At 37.1% G+C, this 26,370-nt stretch overlaps 1 pseudogene; it reads right to left on the bottom strand.

Moving 5' to 3' along the window:
- Positions 1-1,703: 1,703 nt before the first annotated feature.
- LOC134757553 (uncharacterized) lies at positions 1,704-6,865 on the bottom strand (annotated as a pseudogene).
- Between the last annotated feature and the right edge of the window lie 19,505 nt (positions 6,866-26,370).

Genomic DNA, 26,370 nt, shown 5'->3' with positions numbered 1-26,370 from the left:
AGAAAATTAAGCTAAAAGTTATTAATGAAATGGATAGGTAGAAAACATTATAATAGTAAGGGTTCTCTAGAGGGACAGAACTAATACAATTATATATATATTATTCTATTTATATATTATATACATATTACATAATTTATATATTATCCTATTTATATATTGTAAAATATATTTATATATTATGTATTATAAAATATATTTATATATTGTATATTATATTATATATTTATATATTATATATAATTACATATATTATATATATGTAATAAACCTTCTCAGTTAATTCAAGATCATTATGAAAGGAAAGACACTGAACATATCTCAGAAAGGACAAAATGGGAAAAATATAAATATATAAACATATTAATATTTATATATTTAATAATTTATATATATAAATTTATATATAAATGTATATTACCCTATATAGATATATAAAAAGAGGAGTTTATTAAAGAGTATTAACTCACACAATTACAAGGTCCCACAATAGGCCTGCAAGCTGAGGAGCAAGGATGCCAGTCTGAGTCCCAAAGCTGAAGAACTTGGAGTCTGATGTTTGAGGGCAGAGAGCATGAAGCACAGGAGAAAGTTGTAGGCTGGAAGGCTAAACCAGTATAGTCTTTTCTCATTTTTCTGCCTGCTTTATAACCTGGCCATGCTGGTAGCTGTTTAGATGGTGCCCACTGAGATTAAGGGTGGGTCTGCTATTTCCAGCCCATTGACTCAAATGTTAACTTCCTTTGGCAACACCCTCACAGACACACCCAGAATCAATAATCGGCATCCTTTAATCCAATCAACTGGACACTAGGTATTAACCATCACAAGTCCACCCCCTGTCAACTTGAACCCATACACATCTTGTGAGATTATACAAAATCTTCAAATAAAGACAATTATAAGGTCATCATTTATGCCTAACATAATACAACTAACCTTCCTACAACCAGAAATGCACCAGTCCCCAACCCAAATGCTATTACATAAAGTTAGCAATATTTAAATGTTGATATGAACTCAGTAAGTCCTATGTCAAATGACAAAGAAAAAAGGAAATAAAAGGAAGAGATTTTCTTAGTGCAGGTGTATTCATGCACAAACATGTTTCTAACAAAAGAAGGAGGAAATGCTCATGACAATTACAGTCCCCGTTTCTGCTACTGGTCACTTGGTTACAGCTGGTATTGGTTACTACCTTCTTCTACTACCCATTATGTATTCCCATTGCCTTCAGCAAGCACCTAAACAGGTCATATTGTTTGTTTCCTGGTGGAGTGACCCAAACCTTCATTCCTGAAGGGTCTGGACCATTTGTAGTCCTGCCTGAATTGGGCTGTTGTAGTATCCCATTGACCTTAATCATAGAACATGGTAACACTAAGTGACACCCTAATGAATCTTCTGTATTCCATGCATACTCTTTCTTACCTCAGTTGTGGAGTAGTAGACTGATTTCATCTTGATAGTCCTGGTCAATCACCCCAGCCAACACTGCAACTCCCTTCTTAGCCTGTTGACTTAAAGGTAGGAGGAGCCCCAGGTGTCCAAGTGGCCATCTTAACCTCCAGTTTAATGGAATCATTTTTGTGTCTCCTGGTGGCAGCTTTCTCACTCTGGAACTAAGACCTCTAGGCCAGCAGAGAGTAATGTCATGGGAACAAGAAACAAACATTTTGCTAGTGGATCACACTGCCTTCACTTTAAGGGGCGATGGTGAGTGATGCCACTTCCACTTCCACCCTTTGATTCCTGGACCCATGAATCCTGGCCATGGGAGAAATGATACTGTATATTGGAAGGTGATTCAGAGCATACACAAACTTCTGGGGAAATTTGCCTCAGCCCTGCAAAGTATCGTCATCTGGTAGGCATTGTAATTGTCACTTCAGAAGGCCATTCCACCATTATATCAATCCAGCTGCTTCATGATGATGGGGAACATGGTAAGACCAATGAATTCCATGAGCATGAGCCCATTGCCACAATTCTGTAGCCACAAATTGAGTGTCTTGGTCAGAGGCAAGGCTGTGTGCAAGATCATAATGGTGGATACGGCATTCCATGAGTCCACAGATGATAGTTTAGCAGAAGAACTGCATGCAGGACAGGCAAACCTATATCCAGTGTAAGTGTGCATTCCAAGGACAAACCTCTGCTCTTTCCCTAATAGAAGAGGTCCAATAGAGTCAACCTGCCACCAGGTGGCTGGCTGATCACCCTGAGGAATGATGCCATATTGAGGGCTCAGTGTTGGTCTCTGCTGCTGGCAAACTGCTCAATCAGCAGTGGTACAGCCAGGTCAGAATTGGTGAGTGGAAGTCCATGTTGCGATCCCATGTGTAACATCCAACCCTGTCACCATGGCCACTTTGTTCATGGGCCCATTGGGCAATAACAGGGATGGCTGGGGAAAGAGGCTGAGTGGTGTTCATAGAATATGTCATCCTATCAACTTGATTATTAAACTCCTCCTCTGCTGAGGTCACCCATTGGTGAGCACTCACATGGGATACAAATATCTTCACAGTTTTTTACCACTCAGGGAGCTCCACACACATACCTCTTCTCCAAATTTCTTTGTCACAAATTTTCCAATCATGCTTCTTCCAAGTTCCTAACCATCCAGCCAAACCATTGGCTACAGCCCATGAATCAGCATATAATCTCACATCTGGCAGTTTCTCCTTCCATGCAAAGTGCACAACCAGGTGCACTGCTTGAAGTTCTGCTGACTGGGAGGATTTTCCTTCATTGCTGTCCTTCAGGGATGTCCTATAAAGGGGTTGTAGTGCTGCAGCTGTCCACTTACCGGTGGTGCCTGAGTATCATGCAGAACCATGTGTGAACCAGGCCCTAGTCTTGTCTTCCTCTGTCAACTGATTATAGGGAACTCCCCAAGAGGCCATCAGTGCAGGCTGGGCAAGACAAGGCAGGGTAGCAGGAATGGAGACCATAAGCATACTCCCTCATGTAACTTACTTGTGCTTTCAGGACCTGCCTAAACCAGATCATATATATACCACTTCCATTTGATGATGGAATGCTCCTGTGCACAGCCCACTTATGGCTAGATGGGTCAGGAAGCACCCAGTCCATGGTAAGCAGTTCATGTCACGTGGTGACTTAATGACCCATAGTCAAACATTCAGTTTCCACCAAAGTCCAGTAACAGGCCAAGAGCTGTCTCTCAAAAGCAGAGTAGTTATCTGCAGATGATGGCAGAACTTTGCTCCAAAATCCTAGAGGCCTCTGCTGTAATTCACCTATGGGGGCTTGACAAAGGCTCCAAAGAGCATCCCTATCTGCCACTGACACCTCAAGCACCATTGGATCTGCTGGTTCATATGGCCCAAATGCCAGAGCAGCTTAGACAGAAGCTTGTACCTATTGCAGAGCCTTCTCCTGTCCTGGACCCCACTCAAAACTGGCATCTTTTCAGGTCACTCGATAAATGGGCTGAGTATCACACCCAAAAGAGGAATGTTTCCTTCAAAATCTAAATAGGCCCACTAGGTTTGTGCCTCTTTCTTAGTTGTAGGAAGGGTGAAATGCAGCAACTTACCCTTCACCTTGGAAGGAATATTCCAATAGGCCCCACACGACTGGACCCCTAGAAATTTTACTGAGGTAGAAGTTCCCTGAATTTTAGTTGGATTAATTTCCCATCCTCTAGCCCACAAATGTTTCACCAATAAGTTCAGTGTGTTTGCTACTTCTTGCTCACTGGATCCAATCAGCATAATGTCATTAATAAAGTGGACCAGTGTGATATCTTGTGGGAGCGAAAAGTGATCAAGGTCTCTCTGAATAAGATTATGACACAAATCTGGAGAGTCGATATACCCCTGAGGTAGGACAGTAAAGGTATATTGTTGGCCTTGCCAGCTAAGGCAAATTGCTTCTAGTGGGCCTTACAGACAAGAATGGAGAAAAAGTCATTTTCCAAGTCCATGACTGCAAACCAGGTATGAGGAGATGTGTTAATTTGCTCAGGCAATAAAATCACATCGCATACAGCAGCTGCAATTGGAGTCACCACTTGGTTAAGCTTACAATAATCCACTGTCATTTTCCAAGATCCATCTGTCTTCTGCACAGCCCAAATGGGAGAGGTGAATGGGGATGTTGTGGTGGGAATCACCACGCCTGCGTTTTTCAAGTCCTTGATGGTGGCACAAATCTCTGCAATCCCTCCAGGGATGTGATATTGTTTTTTATTTACTATTTTTCTAGTTAGCAGCAGCTCCAGTGGCTTCCATTTGGCCTTTCCCACCATAATAGCCCTCACCCATCAGTGAGGAAGCCAATACGGGGGTTCTGCAAGCTGCAAAATGTGTCTATGCCAATTATGCATTGTGGCACTGGGGGAATGACCACAGGATGTGTCTGGGGATCCACTGGACCCACTGTAAGTCAGACCTGAGCTAAAATTTCATAAATTATCTGACCTCCATAAGTGCGTACTTTAACTGGAGGACCACACTGACGTTTTGGATGCCCTGGAATCAACATCAGCTCAGAGACAATGTCCAGTATTCCCTGAAATGTCTGATCATTTCCCTTTCCCCAGTGCACAGTTACCCCGGTAATAGGTCGGAGGTCTCCATGGGGAAGGATGGGAGAAAGATTCACTGCATAAATTGTTGGTATGTACTGTGGGTCCTTTCTCAAGGGAACCTGGCCTCCCCTTAATTTAAGGGGTTCTGGGTCTGTAAACTGGCTCAAGGCTGGAAATTGTTTGAGGGAACACTATTATCTATTTTTATAATTCAAATTAGTCTTTTGTCCATTTGACCTAGAAATTTTCTGCTTATATAAATTAAGTAGCAATGCAGTAGGCTTCCTATGAATTTCACTTCTAGGAACACCATGATTAATTAGCCAATGCCAGAGCTCGACATGAGTCACACTATTCTGATAGCTGCTTTGTCTCTGCTGTACCTTACGGTAGCTACACATACCTTGTCTTTGACAGTTGAGTGCCACCACTTGGCACCTGCCACCTTGTGATCCAGTTCTTCTCACTGTATTTAAATTTTGTAGTTAAGTGACTGTGGTTCTTACTGCTTTATCTGACATAGAAGAGCAATTACAGGGCTCTTCAAGATGCAGGTGCTGCCCTCACAAACCTATTTCACAAAGCACTGATCAAAGGTATATCTTCTGCACTCTTCCAGCTGGGAAGAGTAGGTCTAAAGTGACTAATCCACTCCACCATCCCAATCTCTCTAAGCCTTTGGATCCCTTCCTCTACATTAAACCAAGGGAGATCAGGCATTTCCAGCTCATTCACAGCGGTACATCTTTTAATCCATATTTCAGGCAGCCAAGCAGATAGACTATTATCACCTTTTTAAACTTCGTGAGCTGCAAGATTAAATGCAGAATCCCTACATAGGGGGCCCAAATTAATAAATTTAGCTGATTCAACTCTATGATTCTTCCACCCTTACCCCACACCCTTAATATCCATTCCCATGCCTGTTCTCCAGATTTCTGCTTATATAAATTATAAAACCCAAGCAGTTCCTTTTGAGTATAGCACACCTTCTCATGGGTCACACTCCGAAACTCACTTCTATGGGCCCACGGGGACTCTGGTCTACTTTAGTTCTAGAAGCAAATACGGTAGCTCCTTAGGAGAATCAACAGTATCTTGTCTGGCAACTGCCTCAGCGAACGCTATCACTGTTGCCTCAGCAGTGCAGGGTTTATATCCTCAGACAAAGGTGGAAAGGCTGATGACAGCATGGGTCAGGAGGGGATGTTGCCACTACTGGGGATGGAGAAGCTGTTTCTTCTGGCAAAATAGGTTCATCATAGTTTACAAGCTCAGTATACCCAGCTTCATCAGGGTCCTCCCACACAACCACTTTCGAAGTTTCAGAGTCCCATACTTTTTCAATCAATGCCTTTACTTTAACAAAAGACAGCTGGTGAGGCTGTGCATGCAGCTTTTGCTGCAGGTCAGCTGCTCCCATAATAGGAGCTAGTGTCTGTTTTTCCACAATTTCAGCTCTTTCTCTACAGGAGATAAGACTCTCACTCAGGGCAATCTTAGCAGAGTTGAGGCTCAATATCTGCTTCTGAAGCTGGGAGTTAGAATCTCTGAGCTCATTTTCTTTTATCACTTTGTCCAGTGAACTTAGGAGCAATCAACTGACTTTATTACGGGCCTTGGTTCTCCACATATGGTCAAAGGTATTATGTATAGAGTCACTAAACTCCTTGCCTCTCATGAGCAGTGAAACAGGAGTGTCAAATGCATTTATTTTGCATAACTCTCTAAACAATTCATGCCAAGGACTATCGGTGTTCTCCATACTATTATAAGTAGTGTCCTTAGCATTTTGGGGTCTAATCATATTAAGCAGCAACTCCAGAAAACTCAAAAACCAATGAAATAACTCCATCTTTAATATTGTTTCCTGTAGAACCACTCCTGGTACCAAAATCTGTATTAGTCAGTGTTCTCTAGAGGGACAGAGCTAATTGGATAGATATACACATAAAGGAGCATTTATTAAGTAGTATTAACTCACATGATCCCAAAGTCCCTCAATAGTCTGTCTGCAAGCTGAGGAGCAAGGAAGCCAGTCTGAGTCCCAAAGCCAAAGAACTTGGAGTCCAATGTTCGAGGGCAGGAAGCATCCAGCCAGGGAGAAAGATGTAGGATGGGATGCTAAGCCAGTCTAAGCTTTTCAAGTTTTTCTGCCTGCTTTATATCCTGGCCATGCTGGCAGCTGATTAGATGGTGCCCACCCAGAATAAGGTCAGGTCTATCTATCCCAGCCCACTTACTCAAATGTTAAACTCCTTTGACAACACCCTCACAGACACACCCAAGATCAATACTTTGCATCCTTCAATACAATCAAGTTGATAGTATTGAACATCACAACCTCAAACTGTTTATTAGTGAAATAGCATACTACTGTGAAACTCATGTTTCACAGGGAGACAAATGAATTGGATATTAAGAAACAGTTAAATTAAATTGAGATTAAAATTCAATAACATTGTATTAAAATACAGTATGTCAGTGCTTCTTACAACTAAGACATTCTTAAGACAAACATCATAGTCTTATATATATACATGTATTATAAAAATTATATACATTTTCCAAAGTTAATTACCAATATCTAATGAGAGATCCAGGAAGCCCAGTGAACACTAAGCAGAAGAAGTCAATAAATCTATACAAACACATATTTTATTTAAATTACAAAGAACCAAATGCAAAGATACAATTTGAAAGAAGAGAGAAAACAATGTCCAAAAACTTACCTACAAAGTAGTAAGAATGAGAATTACATTGAACTTCTCTTAATAAACTATTCAAATAAGATGAGAATACAGTGTTTTCAGTAGAATAGCTGTGGAACATTTATGGTTATGGTTGCAGGAGAAGGATGGTCATATCTGTTTCTCTTATTACACGTTTCTTCTAGTTCATATTCAAGGGTTACAGGCTCTAGGTAAATGCTTATTGGATCAGCCACTAACATCTTCTGAATTCTAAATTACTATCTGAAGGTATGCTAAATTCTTTATTCATAAAATTTTCTATAAAACTAGATTTTTTGGAAAATAGCATTAAAGGCAACAAAATGAAAAAAAGATAATGGTGGAAAAATATCTCAGGATGAAAAGAATCTTCCCATATAATTATAGGCAAACCCATCTTTTCACATCAATACTAGCCTTCTACAGCTTCACATTCAAGAGAAATAACTGAGTGATAGTACATCTGATGGGCTCCTGTGTTTGATGCTATGAAAACAATTTAAAAAATCCTCCAAATATATTAATAATAAATAACACCATTTCAAATATTCCAACTGATTTGGATTAATGCTTATGAAGCATGATTTTAGATGTCTGCTTAGTAATTCTTGTATGCAGCCTATATATTTCTCCGGCACTTATCTAACCCATCACTATGGAACATTGTGACATTTAGTCAGCTCTCTTGATACATGGCCTATTTGATCTGGATTCTCAAGTACCCTGCCCAAATAGAATTTAGATATTGTTTTTAATCACCATCTAGTACTGACATTTTATTATGCCATTCCAGTGAGCTCTTCCTTCTTCTTTTCCATGAGTGATATATGAGGTTTTCTTATGGCAGAGAATGAAAAGATTCTTTATAAATTTCATCTTCAGTAAGAGACTTCTCTCTTAATACATATTTCATAGGCTATAGAAGGCAATCTACCTTTTTCTTGGAGCACCTTACCAGAATTGAAAATTACATTGGCCATCTCCTGTTTGATAATGTCATAATCCAAAAATTATATATACATACAAGGAATGGTAGACTGTCAAACATTTCATTTCTCTCCTCAAACTGTGCCTGCATGTTAATGTGACATAGCTTTTAAGAAAGCTATTAATAACACAAAATAACAGACAGACAAAGAAAACTTGCATCATAAAACAAACAAAAAACCTTCAATTCTGGTGTCCTATGATATTTGCATGGAAAAATATGTTTATGTTTTGCATGTTAAATTTATTTGGTATGAAGAATCACTAATTTTAACCCACACATAACTATTTGCTTAGTATTATAATTAGCTGCTCCATTCACCAACTTTTGCTTTTAAACATGCTTCATAGTTATTTTCAGTAAGGTGTATGTTCTTGGATTAATTTTCTTTTCCTAAGAGAAAATACATTTTTAGAATCAAGCCTTTGTTCTTCATATGTCTCTGAGTTAAATACATAGGTTTTTATCTATTAGTGTTTAAATTAAAGTATCTTGAAATGTACCAAGATATGTTCAAAAGAATTCATGAAGGTCATCAATTGCTGAATTGAATTTTAAAATTTTAATAATATGTGGGCATTCATTTATATAATTACTGATAATCTTAAGTGAAAGGCAAAATATCAAATATAACTATGCTGGTTGAATCAGTTTAGTACCAACAACAGACTTAATATTTCACCTCAATTCAATAAATACTCCTTGGGCTCCTTCCGACTTTAAATCTACATGATAATAGTTGTATGTAAGAGGTAATAACTCCTACCAAAATAATTACACCCAGGGCTTTCTCTTCAAGAGATTGGTGACAAAAGGATTCAACCCCAAACTTATCTTTCAAAGAAAGCTGATTTTTTTAAATTAAAACACATGATTTTCTAACTTAACTTTTGTAAAGTATATATTCCAACTTTCTGCCATTTTTAATTCAATTGATTGTTTCTCAATTATTTATGGGAGCTGATTTCTATGTTATCATTACTAATCTTTTTCAAACACAATAGTACATATCTCTTTCATTATTGTAACTTGCCCTTTGATTCTCCTAATTGTGAAATTTTCATGCTTATTCTTAATGTTACTGAAGTTCAATTTATTAATATTATCCTTCGAAGTCATTACTTTTGTAATTTTAACTATATCAGGTTCAAAAAAGATATTCTAACCATATGATCAATACTGAATTGATTAATTAGTAGTTTTTTCATATAGCAATGTAAAACTCATAATTTATTTTATTTATGTAAAGCTTTTCAATTCATCCATCGCTATTTATTTTTGAAAAGGACACTTCTCCTCCATTGTAATTTACAGGAATGTTTTTATAACTTTGATGAGTATACATGTATTTATCTATATCCAGACTAACTTCCCAGGTCCTTTGGTCAATTTTTTTTTATATTTACATCATCATCACCTTGTTTTAATTATTGATACTTAATGATAATTTTCAATATATGGTCCTATACATCATCCAACATTACTTTTCTTTTCCCAAGAATGTTTTTGCTATGACCTTAGCGGTTCTATAGTCACTTTAGGTCAATATGTTATTTTCCACCCATATTTAAAATGAGCCTACTAAATCCTAGCAAAAAGCCTTTTGGAATATTTCTGGGAATTTAATTGAACTCATACGTTATTTCATGGGAATGAAATATGCGTCCAGCTCATTTATTGATGAAAATCATCTCTTCACATCTAATCCTAGCTTTATATAGCATCATATTCTAAGGCAATCACTGAGTGGTGGCATATATGATTGGGTGCTTTCTTTGAGGCAAACATGCCAAAAATTAAGTAAGTGTAAATAAAGCCTATAAACACATTAATGATTAATTAATAATGAATTTAAGTAATAATAAAGAATTCAAAGCATTTCCACTTATTTAAAATAATGCTTTTGTAACACTGATATTTTTACAGTATTGACACTTTCAGACCATGATGATAATATATTCCTACACTTTTAATGAGTTTATATCATTTTTTGGAGGATAGCCTATATTTAGTAAAATGTGTAACATGAAATAATATTATGTATATATCTTAATAATTTGCTACCTACTAATCCTCACCAAAAAAATTTTCCAGCATCCCATTAGGTTTCCTTGCACACATTATTAGTCTATAGCTCCTGGCCCAGTATAACCACTCTTTTGACTTCCATAAGTATCAATTTGTTATGACCCTTTGTGAAAATAATTAAATAGAATCATCAAACATGTACTATTTTATTTGTGGCCCCCATCACTCAAAATAACATTTCTGAATTTCATTCATGGTGTCGTGTGAACACATATACATATACATATGCATATACATATAAAGTATTTTTATTTATTTGTGTAGCTTATCAAAATTTATCCATTGGTATGTTAGTGGGAATTTTGGTTGTTTTCCATTTTTGAATTATATGAACTAAGTTGAAATGTGGGCAAAGTTGAAACACAGCTTCATTTAGATGACTAAATTCTTTATTTAATCAATAATTTTTGAAAAGTTAATCTTCTACAGGATCTCTTCCTTCTGGCATGATGATGTATTTCTCAGCCTATTTCACTTTACTGTAGCCTTTTAACTCAGCTAAATTTAAATAAATATATATTATGCCCAGTTTTCTCCTTGCCCTTCTGGTTTTCCCAAATGAAATATGGTGATTTTATAGCAAAGAAGTTATATAACTTATTTGCAAATATAGAAATGGGGGAAATTATAATGATTAATGGATATCTATGAATTGATACATGGAACTAATCCTGCTATACTATCTTCCACCCTCCAGGGTTGAGAGAAGAAACACGAGAATATCATACATAAAAATCTCTCTACCACAGTCTACGTATGTTCAGTATAGTTACATGTTCACATCTCTGACTGCAATCAACATATGGATAATTATCACTTTATCAAAGACCATATTCAAGCATGTGCTTGATTCTTCTTTCTTCCATATGACTACTGTTTGATGTGCTCTCAATTGAAACATCCCACACATAGTAAATATCCTTACTGTTATTAAACTATGAGGGATTAGGTGTTGAAATATTATTATTGCATATTTTGTTAAATTTTGTGTCAATTTTTTATGTTATTGATATGGCTTGGCTTTGTGGTCCCACCCAAATGTCATCCTGAGTTGTAGTTTCCATAATCTCCATGTATTGTGGGAGGGACACACTGGGAAGTAATTGAATCATGGGGGCAGTTAACCCCATGCTGGTCTCGTGATAGTGAGTTCTCATGTGATCTGGTGGTTTTATAAGGGGCTTTCCTCCTTTTGCTTGGTACTTCTCTCTCCTGCCACCGTGTGAATAAGGACATGTTTGCTTCCCCTTGTGCCATAATTGTAAGTTTCCTGAGGCCTTTGCAACCGTTAGAACTGTGACTGGTTAAACCTCTTTTCTTTATAAGCTACCCAGTCTTAAGTGTTTCTTCATAGCAGTGTGAGAATGGATTAATACAATAAATTGGTACCAAGAGTGGGGTGCTGCGGTAAGGATACTCAAAAATGTGGAAGTGACTTTGGAACTGGGTAACAGGCAGAGGTTGGGACAGTTTGGAGAACTCAGAAGAAGATAGGAAAATGTGGGAGAGTTTGGAACTTCTTAGAGACTTGTTGAATGGCTTTGACTAAAATGCTATGGACAAGGAAGTCCAGGAAGAGGTGGTCTCAAATGGAGACGAGGAACTTATTTGGAAATGGAATAAAGGTGATTCTTGTTATGTTTTAGCAAACAGACTGCTGGCATTTTGCCCCTGCCCTAGAAATCTGTGGAACTTTGAAATTTAGAGAGATGATTTAGGTTATCTGGTGGAAGAAATTTCTAAGCAGCAAAGTGTGTGAGAGGAACCATAGCATAAACATTTGGAAAATTTGCAGCCTGATGATGTGAGATAAAATAGAAACCCATTTTCTGGGGAGAAATTATAGCCAGCAACAGAAATTTGCATAAGTTATGATAAGTTGAATGTCAGTTGCCAAGCCAGTGGGCAAAATGTCTTGAGGACATGTCAGAGACCATCGTGACAACTCCTCCAACCAAAGGCCTAGAGCCTAGGAGGAAAAAATGGTTTCCTGGGCTAGGCCCAGGGCCCCCTGCTCTGTGTGTCCTTGGGACATGGTGCCCTATGTTCAGCTGCTTCTGCTCCAGACATGTCTAAAAGGAACCAAGGTACAGCTTGGTACACTGCTTTTCAGTGTGCAAGCCCCAAGCCTTGGCTGCTTCCATGGGGTGTTGATCCTGTGGGTGCACATAAGTCAAGAATTGGGGTTTGGGAACCTCTGCCCAGATTTTAGGGAGTGCATGGAAATGCCTGGATGTCCAAGCAGAAGTTTGCTGCAGGGGTGGAGCCCTTGTGGAGAATATTTGCTAGGGAGTGCAGAAGGGAAATACGGAGTTGGCACTCCCACACAGAGTCCCTACCAGGGTACTGCCTAGTGGAGCTGCAAGAAGATGTCCACCATCCTTCAGACCCCAGAATGCTAGATCCACTGACAGCTTGCACTGGCACTCAATGCCAGCTTGTTAAAGCAGCTGGAAGAGGGGCTGCACCCTACTAAGCCACAGGGTTGGAGCTGCCCAAGGCCGTGGGAGCCCACTTTTAGCATCAGCATGCCCTGGATGTGAGACATGGATTCAAAAGAGATTATTTTAAAACTTTAAGGTTTAATGACTGCCCTATTGAATTTTGGACTTGTGTAGGCCCTGTAGTCCCATTGTTTTGGCAAATTTCTCCCATTTGGAACAAGTGTATTTACCCAATGTCTGTACCCCCATTGTATCTAGGAAGTAACTAACTTGCTTTTGATTTTACAGGCTCATAGGTGGCTTGTCTTGTCTCAGATGAGACTTTGAACTTGGACTTTTGGGTTAATGCTGGAATGAGCTAAGACTTTAAGGGACTGTTGGAAAGGCATGATTGTGTTTGGAAATGTGAGAAAGAAGAGATTTGGGAGGGTTTAGGGTTGGAAAGATATGCTTTGGCTCTGTGTTCCCACCCAAATCTTATCTTGAATTGTAGTTCCCATAATCTCCATATGTCATTGAGAGACGTGAAGGGAGGTAATTGAATCATGGGGGCAGTTACTCCCATGCTCTTCTCATGACAGTGAGTGAGTCATGAGATCTGATGGTTTTATATGAGGCTTTTCCCATTTTGCTTGGCATGTCTCTCTCCTGCTGCCATATGAAGAAAGACATATTTGCTTCTCCTTCTGCCATGATTGTAAATTTCCTGAGGCCTCTCAAGCCATGTGGAACTGTGAGCCAATTAAACCTCTTTCTTTTATAAATTTCCCAGTCTCTGATATTTCTTCATCACAGCATGAAAACAGACTAATACAACTAAACTAAATAAATAAGTCAAATGTCCTTCTTTCCTTTTCATTTTCTCTAAGATATTTGACATTATTGCAATTGTCTGTATGGATAATTAGTACACATTTACCTTGAAAGCACAGTGTCTTTCTGAGATGACACTTAAATATAAGCATACATATATACATAATTATAATTACAATATGATATATTATATTTGTTTAAAGTGTACACTTTGTAAAATTTGACATATGTCTATATCTGTAGAATGATCACAACAATAAGGATACCAAATATATCCATTACCATCACAAGTTCCTTGGTGGCCCTTTGTAATAATCCCTCCCACCTTCTCCTTCCTAGCAAACTGATTTCTACAGCTGACATTCTCTCTCTCACTATAGATTAGATTGCATTGTCTCAAATTTATACAAATTGATTTATGTACTTTTTTTGCTAGGAGTATGTATTCTGAGAATTCACAATTTTTTTCGTAGCTCATTACTGAATAGAAGTAAAATGCACGGATATACAACAGTATGCTTATTGTTAGACATTTGTTGTTGCTAATTTTTGATTTTCATTCCCCTAAAAGTGGTGTAGAAATTCATGTATGAGTATTTGTGTAGACACATACTTTCATTACTTTTGAATGAATACCTAGGAGTGAGACATGTAGGTAATATCATAGGGGTAGGTTTACTGCTGAACTGTTTTTCCATTTGCATCTCATCAGTAGGATATGAGACTTCCAATTGTTCTTCATCCTTATCAACACTAGTATAACCAGACTTTTAATTTTTACACTTTCCAAATATATGTAGTGATATCACATTGTGTATTAAATTTGCATTTCCTTAAAGACTAATGCAGTGAAGCACCTTTGCCTGTCTTATGTACCATTTCATTATCATGTTTGCTAAACTATCAGTTCAAATATTGTGCCCATGTTTAATTTCATTTTCTTTTAATTTTAGTTTTAGATGTTTTTGCATTCTGGATCTTTTATTAGATATTTAATTTGCAAATACTTTTTCTAAGAATATACCTGTAGTTTCATCCTCTTAAAACTGTCTTTCAATAAGCAGGTATTAATTTTGATGAAATTCAAATTATCAAATATTTTTAGTTGTATACATCTGTGCTGTGATATTTATTATTTTCTTTCTCCTTCTACTTAGGATTAAATTTGTTACATTTTCTATTTCCTTAAGTTTGTTACAATGATCATTGATTTGAGAACTTTCCTATTTTTCTTAATATAGTAGTGTATTAATGTAAATTTACCCCATATATTGTTTTAGTGGCACCCCACAAATGTTGCTATATTGTGTTATTATTTTAATTTAGTTAAAATAAATTCTAATGTCCTTTTTGTATATCTTCTTTGATTAGAGTTATATAAGAATATTATTTGATATCACAATATTTGATATTTTTAATGTAACTTCCTGTTATTTATTTCTCTTTTAATTATGTAGTGTTCAGACAACATACATTTCAATGACTGCATTATTTTATATATAATAATACTTGTTTCAAGATCCCAAATATGGTGTACCTTGGTAATTTTCCTGAAAGGACTTGAAAATAGTCAGTTTTTGATTAAATGTTCTAAATAATTAGATCAGGTTGAGCTGGTTGATAGTGTTGATAACATCTTTTGTGCTCTAATTGATTTTCTGTTCGCTTGTTCTATCAATTGTTGTAAAGGGGTACTGAAATCTCCCACTATAATTTTTAATTTTTTTATTTCTGCTTGCAACCATATCTTTTTATTTTAACCTCATGTATCTTGAAATTATATATTTATGTTCAAAATGTCTAGAATTAATAAGTTTTCCTGATAATTTGACTACTTTGTCCTTATGAATTGATTCTCTTTTACTGCTGTTAATATATATTAACTGAAATATAGTTTTATGCCTTAATATAGCCATTGCAGATTTGTGTTAATTATTATTATTGTAGTAATATTTTCATTTTTTTCTTTTAACCTATATGAATATCTAGAATTGAAATTGGTACCTTTAGCTGGCATATGCTTGATCCCCTTTTAAAATATCAGACATCTCTGCTTTTAGTTGGGTATGTTAAAAATATTTCCATTTAAGGGAATTATTGATATAATTCGATTAAAATATACAATCTTAATAATTGTTTACTGTTTGTCTCAGGTTTTTTTTTTCCTTTTTCATCTTCTTTTGCAATTTTTTCTGATTCCAACTTTGCTATTTTTGTAGTTTTTTTAACTTTAACTTTTTTTGCGTTATTGTATTGGTTGGTTAAGGAATTGGTGTAAGCTAGGCGTGGAGGCTCATGCCTATAATACCAGCACTTTGGAAGGCCAAGGTAGATGGATCACTTGAGGTCAGGAGTTCGAGACCAGCCTGGGCAACATGGCAAAACCCCGTCTCTACTAAAAATACTAAACTTAGCCAGGTATGATGGAATGCACCTGTAATCCCAGCTACTCAGGAGACTGAGGCATGGGAATCACTTGAACTCAGGAGGCGGAGGCTGCAGTGAGCCAAGATCACACCACTGCATTCCAGCCTGGGTGACAGAGTGACACTATGTGGGGAAAAAAATCACGGTATATATTCCTTTTAGGGTTCTTAATTGTAGTGTTTTCTCTGCATTTTATTATGCATACACACATATCCATTCATAAATTTAACACATTAAACTTAGGTGATATTTGACACTTTCATATATGAAGGAAAAAACAAATTTTTATATGAAGATTTCTATGTATAAAATTTTAGATTGACTTCCTGTTTTTAAAAACTTGTTTTATTTCATGAATACATTGTGGACCTATTTTCATGCTGTAATACATTATCCTTTACTTAGAATTTGTTTATTCATTTTTAACTGCTATAAATTGTACATTATACAGTCATGTGCCACACAACATATCAGTCAACAATGAACCATATCATAATAGGAAGCTAAAAATTTTATATTGCCTAGGAATACAATAGGTGTTGTGATGTCTTAATGCCACACATTGCCCATGTGTTTCTGGGGATGCCAATGTAAACAAATCTACTGCACTGCCAGTTTTGTAAAAGTATAGCAGATACAATTATAGATAGTACACAATACTTGGTAATGATAATAAATGACTGTGTTTCTGATTTATGTATTTACTATGCTGTACTTTTTATTGTTATTTATAAATAAACCTCTACTTTTTAAAATAAAAGTTCACTGTAAAACAGTCTCAGGCAGATCCTTTAAGAGGTATTCCAGAAGGCGTTGTTATCATAGGAGATGACAGTGTCATGCAAATTATTGCCCCTGACGACTTTCCAGTAGGACAAGAAGTGGAGGTGGAAGATAGTGATACTGATGATCCCCATCCTGTGTAGGGCTAGGCTGGTGTGTGTGTAGTAGTATTAACAAAAAAATGTTGTTAACAAAAAAAGTTTATAAAGTAAAACTAAAGTAGAAAAAAGCTTATAGAAAATGGATATCAACAAAGAAAATAGCTGTACAATGTGTTTGTGTTTTAAGCTAAGTGTTATTACAAAAGATTCTGAAGTGTTTTAAAAGTTAAAAGTGTACAAAGTAAAGAAGCTACAGCCAGGTAAAGTTAATTTATTATTGAAGAAAGAAAACTATGTCTTATAATTCAGTGTTGCCTAAGTGTACAGTGTTTACAAAGTTTACAGTAACATACAATAATGTTCTAGATCTTCACATTCACTCACCTCTCACTCACTGACTCACTGGAAGCAATTTCTGATCCTACATGCTCCTTTCATCATAAATGTCTATATGAGTTTATCATCTTTTGTCTTTTAAAGCATATTTTTACTGTACATTTTATATGTTTAGATAGAAAAATATTAACCATTGTGTTACAATTGCCTACAGTATTCAGTACAGTAACATGTTATGCAGATTTGTAGCCTGAGGGCAGTAGGCTACACGATATAGCCTAGATGTGTAGTAGATTATACCATCTAGGTGTTTTTACAAACACTCTATGATGTCTGTGTCATGGGATCCTTGGGGTGTCACCTTACCAGCCAGAAACCTCTGTGGCCGGGAGTGCCTTCTTCCTGAAGGTGCTGCGCCTGCTGGTTTTGTTTTGCCCACTCAACCCAGCAGGCTGCACTTGTCTTGCTCTAATGGCCTGGATGCAACACCTGCCAAGGGCAAGCCAGGTGTGGAGAGGCGAGGTGTGTGTGGGTGAGCAAGCACAGGGTCCAGCCACTACACACAGCCAGGAACAGTGGCTGCTTCGGTCGGGCAGGCAGCTCCAGGCTCCGGCACAGGCACCAGCTTTGTGCGAGGCTGCAACTGGATCAGATGTAGGGCACAGGGCTTCCGCTGTCATCACCTACGTCTGGAGGTGGGGAATGCAGTGGTGCCTAGAAGCTTGGACGTGCCAAGAACTGTAGAGCGCCAAGGAGGGTGTCACAGCCCTGGCTTGGGGAGGACCCTACAGGTCTGGGCTCCCCAAAAGCCCACAGCTCTTCTCTCCTCATTGCCAGCCACAGGGCAAGTGGGGGTGCGTGTTTCAACCCTATTTTTATTACAGCTCTTTCAGTCCTGCCACTCAGTGGGACCAACATTGATCTCACACCTAGGAAGAATGAGATAGACAGACAATGGAGAGTGTGCAAGGCAGAGAGGAGCTTCATTGAGTGACAGAACAGCTCTCAGGAGACATGAAGTAGTTTCTTTCTACAGGCACGTTGTCACAAGTGTCCAGCTCTCAGCCAAGAGGAGACCCGCAGTGAGTAGCTCCTTTCCACAGCAGATCGTCCAACAAGTCAAGGATACTCGAAGTGGGTAGCACCTTCCACAGCTGGTAGTCCTGACATTTGTTTGAGTCTGGATGATTCCAGGGGTTTTTATGGGCTCAGAAGGGAAGACGTGTATGCCGATTGGTCCATAGGCAACCATGGTAGGGCCTGGAAAAAGCATCATAATTTCTCACTTTGGGTCAAGGACTCGACCTGGAACTGGCAGCCCGGTCCCCAGACTTCAGGCCATCACGGGCTTTAAGGTGGGATTTCACCAAGGACCTGCCCTTTTCCGTACAGGAACCTGTCTGCCAAGGCACCCAGACTGTTTGTGCCAAGGTCTGCCTGCAGGACCTCCCTGAGTCACTCTCATGCCCCCTTGGTATCCCTAATGTGCTTGTCAGCACCAGAAGTCCAGATGGGGCTGAGGCAGCCGGGGGCTGGCATGTCAGCGTAGCCCTGAGTGTGCACACAAGGCCATGTTGCAACAGTGCCCAGGCTCAGCCACAACTTTGCTCTGTCCTGGAGCAGGCACCAGGAATGGGAGCAGGCACTTTCAAGAATGGAGGGGCATGGGGCTTCCCGGGCTCCTGGGAGCACAGAGATGCCTGTATCTGGAGCCATGGCTAAGCAGCTATGGCTGCCTCCAGAAGCGAGGGGCTTCCATCCTGCCAACTCAGTGGAGGGCAGGACTCCCGCTTGTCCTCAGCTCCCAGCAGTCCCACAGAGTACACAACCCTGGCTGCACCTTCCCCACTGCAGTCGGCATCTTCACAGGAGCCGCACCAGACAGGCCGCAGCTGCCATGATTTGCACAATGATGAAATCACCTAATAATGCATTTCTCAGAACATACCCTTGTAGTTACATAAGACATGATTGTATTAATAAAGTACACCCATCATTTCTTCTTTTACTTTAAGGTTTTAGGCTTCATGCATTTTCACAATTAGCAAAAGATATTTCTGCAATTTATATTCTAATATATGATTTCTTTTGAATATGTGGTAGGGCTTCTAGAGTATTTGGCCAGAAGTGAAAGTGCTATTCTGTCAGTACGCATAGCTTTATATTTACTACAAATGACTAAATTTATATGTGACATTTTTTATCCAATTCATACTTCCAATGGGACTTTATAAGAGCTCCTGTTTTTTCACATATCTTGAAATCTTAGTATTGTCAGAATTACAATGTATTCCTCTGGTAAATGTGAAATAGTATCACATAATATGTTTATTTGCATTTTCTGGGTTCCTATTGTATTTATTTTTTTTTTCAAATTTGTTGTTGGAAATATAGGATCTCTTTACTGTAACTTTTTGTTTATAGTATTTTATCATAATTATCTTGGTTGTTTTTCACTTTGTCTTAGACTTGTATTTTATTTATGCCTTATAAATATTAATTTTTTTCTCAAGCATGGAAAATTAAAATCTTATCTTTTGTGGAATAATGCTGTCTTCAATTTTGTCTTTTGTTTTGATATGTTTTAAAATTATTATTTAGGCCTGGTGTGGTGGCTCACAACTATAATCCCAGAACTTTGGGAAGCTGAAGCAGGAGAATTACTTGAGGCCAGGAATTTGTGAACCACCTGGGCAACATAGGGTGAACCTCTCTCTACTAAAAGTAAAAAAAAAAAAAAAAAATTAGCCAGGCATGGTAGCATGGTGGTGTGCACCTGTGGTCCTAGCTACAGGATCACATGTGCCAGTGAGGTCAAAGTTTCAGTGAGCTGTGATTCCCCCTCTCTGAGGCCCCCCAAATTCTAGCTTGGGTGACAGAGCAAGATGGCTGTTAAAAAATAATTTAAAAAGTAAAAGAAAAAAAAGAAAAGTGAATACATGTATGTATAATTTATAGTGAAATACCCATATCTTTTCAAATTTTAACTATGCATTTTATGCCTGTTCTAATTTTTAAATTGTAGGTATGTTTAGGGAAAACTGACATTTTGAATATAGGTCTTCCCATCTCCATATTTATGAAACCATGCATTTGAATTGCCCTACATATCTTTGATTTTACAATACTTTCTTTGTTTTTTTTTCCATTTTGAAAATTATTCTTGGTATTTCTTTCAGCTTCTTATTTATCTATATTTATGGTCCTAAGCCTTAGTTTCATCAAGCCATTATATGGATTGCTCTGCTTATGGTTTTATCTTCAGCAGATTTTCACATTTTTCTGCAGGCATTTCATGTATCCATGGCTGTCTTTATTAAATAACTTTTTTAGGCATGCTATTTCTGCTGGAAATTCCAGAGTTTTCAATTATATGGAATGAGCCTTTAAATTTATTTCTCAATTGGAAATTCCTACAAAATTAATGCCTGTAACTTTAAATTTTGACAGGGTACTTTTCCTTCTAAGAGAGCCCCACACAGTTTCTATGTCCCTTTCCTAGCTCACCCCTCATTTATTTGGCCCACTTCTCTAATCAAAATATCTTGCATAGATATTTAATCTTTAGATATGGTGACAATATTGGGAGCAACCTATCCCTTAGTTTCTGTAACTTTATCTCATGAATTTTTTCACTAATTTTATGGTCATTCCTTGAGTCTGAAACTCATAATTTCAGTTTATTTATTTTGAGCTCAACAATGTGTTTAAAATTATTTGTACTATTTATTTAACATTTAAATAACATTTAATTTTCATCCATATGTCTCAATTTTTCAATCAGAAATATTGATGGATATTATATTTCCTTGAACCTAAGAATTATGTTTTATTTTCTAACATATATACATTTTGCTTTTTATTATTATTGATTGTAAATTACATTATCCTCTATGTGTTATGTATATTTAGAGATTTGTAATTCCTTTATAATCGAGTTATTAATACATATTCATAAATGTTATATGTGAGCTCGAAACAAACACTGGCTTTAATTTTTTTCTTTTTTTTCTTTCTTTCTTTTTTTTGAGACAGAGTCTCATTCTGTTGCCCAGGCTGGGTGATCTCGGCTCAGTGCAGCTTCCACCTCCCAGGTTCAAGCAATTCTCCTGCCTCAGCTTCCCGAGTAGTTGGGACTACAGGCACACACCACCACGCCCAGCTAATTTTTGTATTTTTAGTAGAGATGGGGTTTCACCATGTTGGCCAGGCTTGTCTTGAATTCATGGCCTCAGGTGATCACCCCGCCTCGGCCTCCCAAAGTGCTGAGATTACAGGTGTGAGCCAGTGCACCCGGCCTGGCTTTAAATGTTTCATTGAGTTATTTAGTTGTTGCATATACTTACTAATATATATTTGCCTGATATGTTTGTTTATGATAAACTTTTATGCAATTTTCACCCTGATGGGTATTTCCTAATTTAATGACATTTATAATTCTTTTGTGAATATATCTCTTTTTCTCTTTGCTTCCTGTATTTTAGAGGCTAGTTCACAGTGTTCATACAAGAATTCAATTGCTGTAATTTTTCTTAGATTATTGTTTTTAATTCATTAAATTTCTATTAATATTATTAATAAATAATTGACAATTATGTCATTATATAACCCAATTAATCAAAAAATAAATGATTATTGAAATAATTGTTAAATTTATATTATTAATTAATTGCTATATTTCTTAATCTCTACTAATGGTTTTATATTAAAATATATTTGTCTAATATATGATGTTTCTATGTGGGACTTATATTTTGCTGGGTACCAGTCTTCATTGCTTTATTTTCGGCTTTTCTGTGTGACCATGATTTACATGCATGTCCTAACACATTACTAGACTTTTTTTAAACAATTCTATCTGAAGCTAGTTGCCATTTAGTGAATGTGTTTATCCCATTTGTGTTAATGCTAATTATTGATATACTTAGATTTGAGTTTCATATAGCATTTTAAAAATCCCAATTTCCCTATGGCAGACACTGTTAACTCACTAACTCAAAATCCATGCCTAACACTCTTTTTTCCTTTCACAGGAAATAGAGAGTTAGGCACACTGTCATTTTCTACTCATTTTAGCTAATGGATCTACGTGAGAGGATGAGGCATTGAGTAGAGAAAGAAAAGTGGCCAGTATCACCATTCTGCTTTGCTCCTAATCCTATTAAAAGATGAGAGCCTGAAGCTACTTCAATCTTCACATAGACACACATCACATGTGTTGATGTACAGCTTCATGCTGAGCAACACGGAGGGAAAAAGCAAAAGATCCAAGTCCTTGATGTACTCATCAAACAGTTGATCCCATGCCAGCACCTTTCTTTCCCCAAATGTCTACTGTCTTTAACATTTTCATTGTCTTTAGCATTGTGTTTTAAAGACTGTACACTATCAGCACATAAAATTAAACTTTTACCATTGGTATCTGACATAGTTAAGCATAGAAACACTTAAATGATACTTTTCTCTCAAATCCATTTCTTCACAATGTTTCCTATCCTTCTGACTGATATCAATAGTGAGACTCCACCAGCTGGAATCCTGAACATCATTCCTGGATACCCACTCTCACTTATCCCCCATACCAATTTGCTCCTAAGTTCAGTTATTCCATATTCTGCTCTTCCGTCCAGGCTAGTCTCTGCATTCTGCTTTCCATTAAGGTAACAGTTTTCTAATATACCCCCACTTTCCAGCTTAGCCCCTTCATATTCATCTGATAATAATATTATTAGCAAACATGGTAGAATGTTACATTAATTATGCTGGTCCTATTGTTAAAATTGTCATATAGCCCACCACAATTTTAATATGATTTTCATACTTCTGTGTGAAATACACAATTCATCAACAATTTTAGCTCTGCTTAAACTTACCTTTTTAAGCCTATCTTTTCTCCACATCCTGACCCATATTCAGCCATATAAAATTACTTACCTTCTCTGAATATGAGACTATTTAACATTTCTACTACTAAATACATAGCTTTATGTATTTAGCTTTATTTGAAACATACATTATGTTTCAAATAAACTATCTCCTCTTGTATTCTCTTTTTAGAAAAAAAACACTCAATCTTTCTCTAAAACTAAGCATCGGTGTGGATTTCTGCAAGCCTTCCTGGAAACTTGCTTCATAGATCTTAGATAAACATTTTCAGTTCCTGAGCACACCTTAAGATCATTTTTTAATTGTTATAATTGGTTCATATTTGTATCACTTGCTCTGACTATACATCCTTCATCATAGTGTAGTCTTAGAACATTATTTTAAATTGTCTCCTTCTTGTTCATTAGTAGAAACTGCTAGTTGCACCCAATCTTCTGATCATTCACTCATGTTTTTCCAAGTCACTTTTTGGGGAATCATGTTAACATGTTGCTATGCTTTGTAATTAAATACACTTCAAACTAGATTATTACTCTACCAGTACAAGTTATTGTTTCAGTTCAAATTTACAGAAAGCAAATAAAATAATCACATGGAAAAGTTAAATAATTTTATGAAACATAAGCTGTTAGTCCATATCTGGTGCCCTTCCTAGTTCATAGCAGGTTTACAGGGTGACATTCACTGTGAGTGAATCTCAGAGCTTTCTTATGTCTGAGAGTTAAAGTGATAGCTTGAAAAAGAAATGTTTATTGAATTATAATGGAAGTTATAAATTATTTGCACTACTTTTCTGTCTTAAAATGATAATAAACATTTATTTTCAAGGTTTTTGTATTTTACCCCTTTCACAGCATCTGGACTTTTCTAAAAACAAACTGATATTTCCTCTATTCATGTGACACAACATAATCATTTTGTTGACCTTTGTCCAAGTATTTATGCTTCTTAGTGTCTTTTGAATTTGCAGACATGAAATGTTTGCACCTTTGAAATGTTGACATTTCATCAAGTGAAAAACAGCGTATAATTTTAAAATTTCCAGATATATTAACATATGTATGGTGCCTGACATGTTGTAGAGACATGTATCAGTCAACATTCAGGAAGGAGAAAGGGCTAATTCAAACCAGCAGACTCTGAGAAGAGTTTAAAAGGAGACTATGATGTGAGAAAATAATCTATGGAAACCAAAAGGGAAAATGTAGGACCCCTGGGTGCTATACTTACTCATAGCCCTTAAAGAGGAATGAGAGAGCAAGGTCACTGGAAACCAGGATAAGTAGCTTAGGTTACACGGCTTCGTAGAGTTACAAGAAGTCTGCAGCAGCCACCAAGGAGTAAGCCAAAAGAATAAATGCCAAAACCCCACTCTTCGCTCTCCCTCTCTCTGATCTCCTAGTGTTCACAGTTTTAAACAATCAGAAGCAAGGGATCTCATGTAGTCTATACAGATTAGCCACCCAGAACATAGAATAGATAAAGAAAGTGGAAAACGAGTCAAGAGACATAATAGAAAATCTCTAAAACAGTCTACTCCATTATTCCCACAGTATACACTCTTACATCTACGTTGGTAAAAACTTAAGTTTTATAATATGGGAGAACTTGACTCCCAGCAACAACCATATTACTACTGGCAACGTCAACTCATTTCAACTTTTACCTGAAATTGAATGGATTAGTTATCACTAGTGTTCTGCATGTAAGGTGCTGTGGTTAAGGTGGAGAAAATAACCAATCATTATAATATAGTCCAGTCTTCACTTCTTAAGCTGATCAGAAAACCTACATTTGTGATTATGTCTCCATTTTACCAGTACTCTTCCTGCTATGTCTCTTTCCTAGGGAAGCCAATCAGGGAGACAGGCTTTTTAACCAATGGCGTAAACTTAACCTTCATCTTGGTGATATTTTCTGTTTGTGTAGTTTCAGTTTTCATTAGCTAAGATTTATAAAGCAAGATAGTACTAATAGATACCCCAGTGAATAGCTGTGCTTTTCAACATTGGCCTCTTATTTTTCATAGTGAACTAGAAACCAGTTTTATCCTGGTGATTGGGAACAATCCAGTTGGCTAGAACATATTCTCTTTCTCTTCATTTGTTCAACAACAAGAGAAACCCAGCTTGATCAGAGGACAGTCACAGACCTGTAATTAAATAAAATTCTGACTACATTCTGTAGTGAAAGCATTTGATTTTGGGCTCAAAGATCACAAAACCAAATACCTCTAAAATTGTGAAGTTAAAATATTTTACAAGCTACATATTTAGGGGTAATTACATAACTGACTATATCACCTTCAACTCTTGGTTCCCAGCCCTATGCATTCTGATTATGAAACAGATAATTTATATCAGTTGCTGATTTATGGCAGTTGCCACATTGGGTAGAATGACATCCCAACATTGCAGGCACTCTAACTCAGCATTCAGTGGGTTGTGCCACTCTCCCAGGGCTATTTTTTTCTGGGTTTTTGAACATAATAGACTAGCTAATTCTGTGAGTGTGAATCCATTGCCATCACACTCTCCTTCTTGTAAAATAATTCCAGTTGGCCAAGACAATACTGTGTGTAAAACCAGAGAAGTAAGTAAAGCCATTGCTAAGAAAACAAATTCCCCCTCCATGCTCCCTCAAAGATAAAATATGTGATTGTGTTTCCACTATGTTGTCAACTATTTTCCTAGATAAATGAGAAGACATTAGGGATTCAGCATCGGCTCCTGCTATAGGCGTGTTGTGCACTCAACATTGGTAATAGCCAGATTAGCCTTGATGAGAGGAAGTCTACATTGTTGAACTCCTGTGTATGCCCCACCCCTGTCACTATTACAAGTTTATACATGAGGTCTTTGAATTAGCACTAGGGAATCTGGGGAAAGAGTCTGATTTACAGTATTTATCTCATACATCTAATAATGGTGATTTTTTTTCAGCAATTGCATTTTGATTAGTATTTCTGTGCAACATACCTTTACACTCCATGCCCATGCATCCATACACCTTATCCTGAGACTTTCTGCACCACTGTTTTCTTTTCAGTTAGCCACTCATCACCTGGTCAAAGCATTAGCTATTGCCTATGATTATATAGATGTCTATATGATTATATAGATGGCTTTCTTGCCTTTCATGGAATCGAACAACAAGTGGTACCATGCAGGGATCTGTCCATGTGGATGAGTTCCCTTCTCCATTGTCTTTT

This window comes from Gorilla gorilla, chromosome 19 (assembly GCF_029281585.2).
Source record: "Gorilla gorilla gorilla isolate KB3781 chromosome 19, NHGRI_mGorGor1-v2.1_pri, whole genome shotgun sequence".
NCBI lineage: Eukaryota > Metazoa > Chordata > Mammalia > Primates > Hominidae > Gorilla > Gorilla gorilla.
The sequence above is the reverse complement of the archived record's forward strand: the minus strand, read 5'-3'. Positions and strand labels throughout refer to the sequence as shown.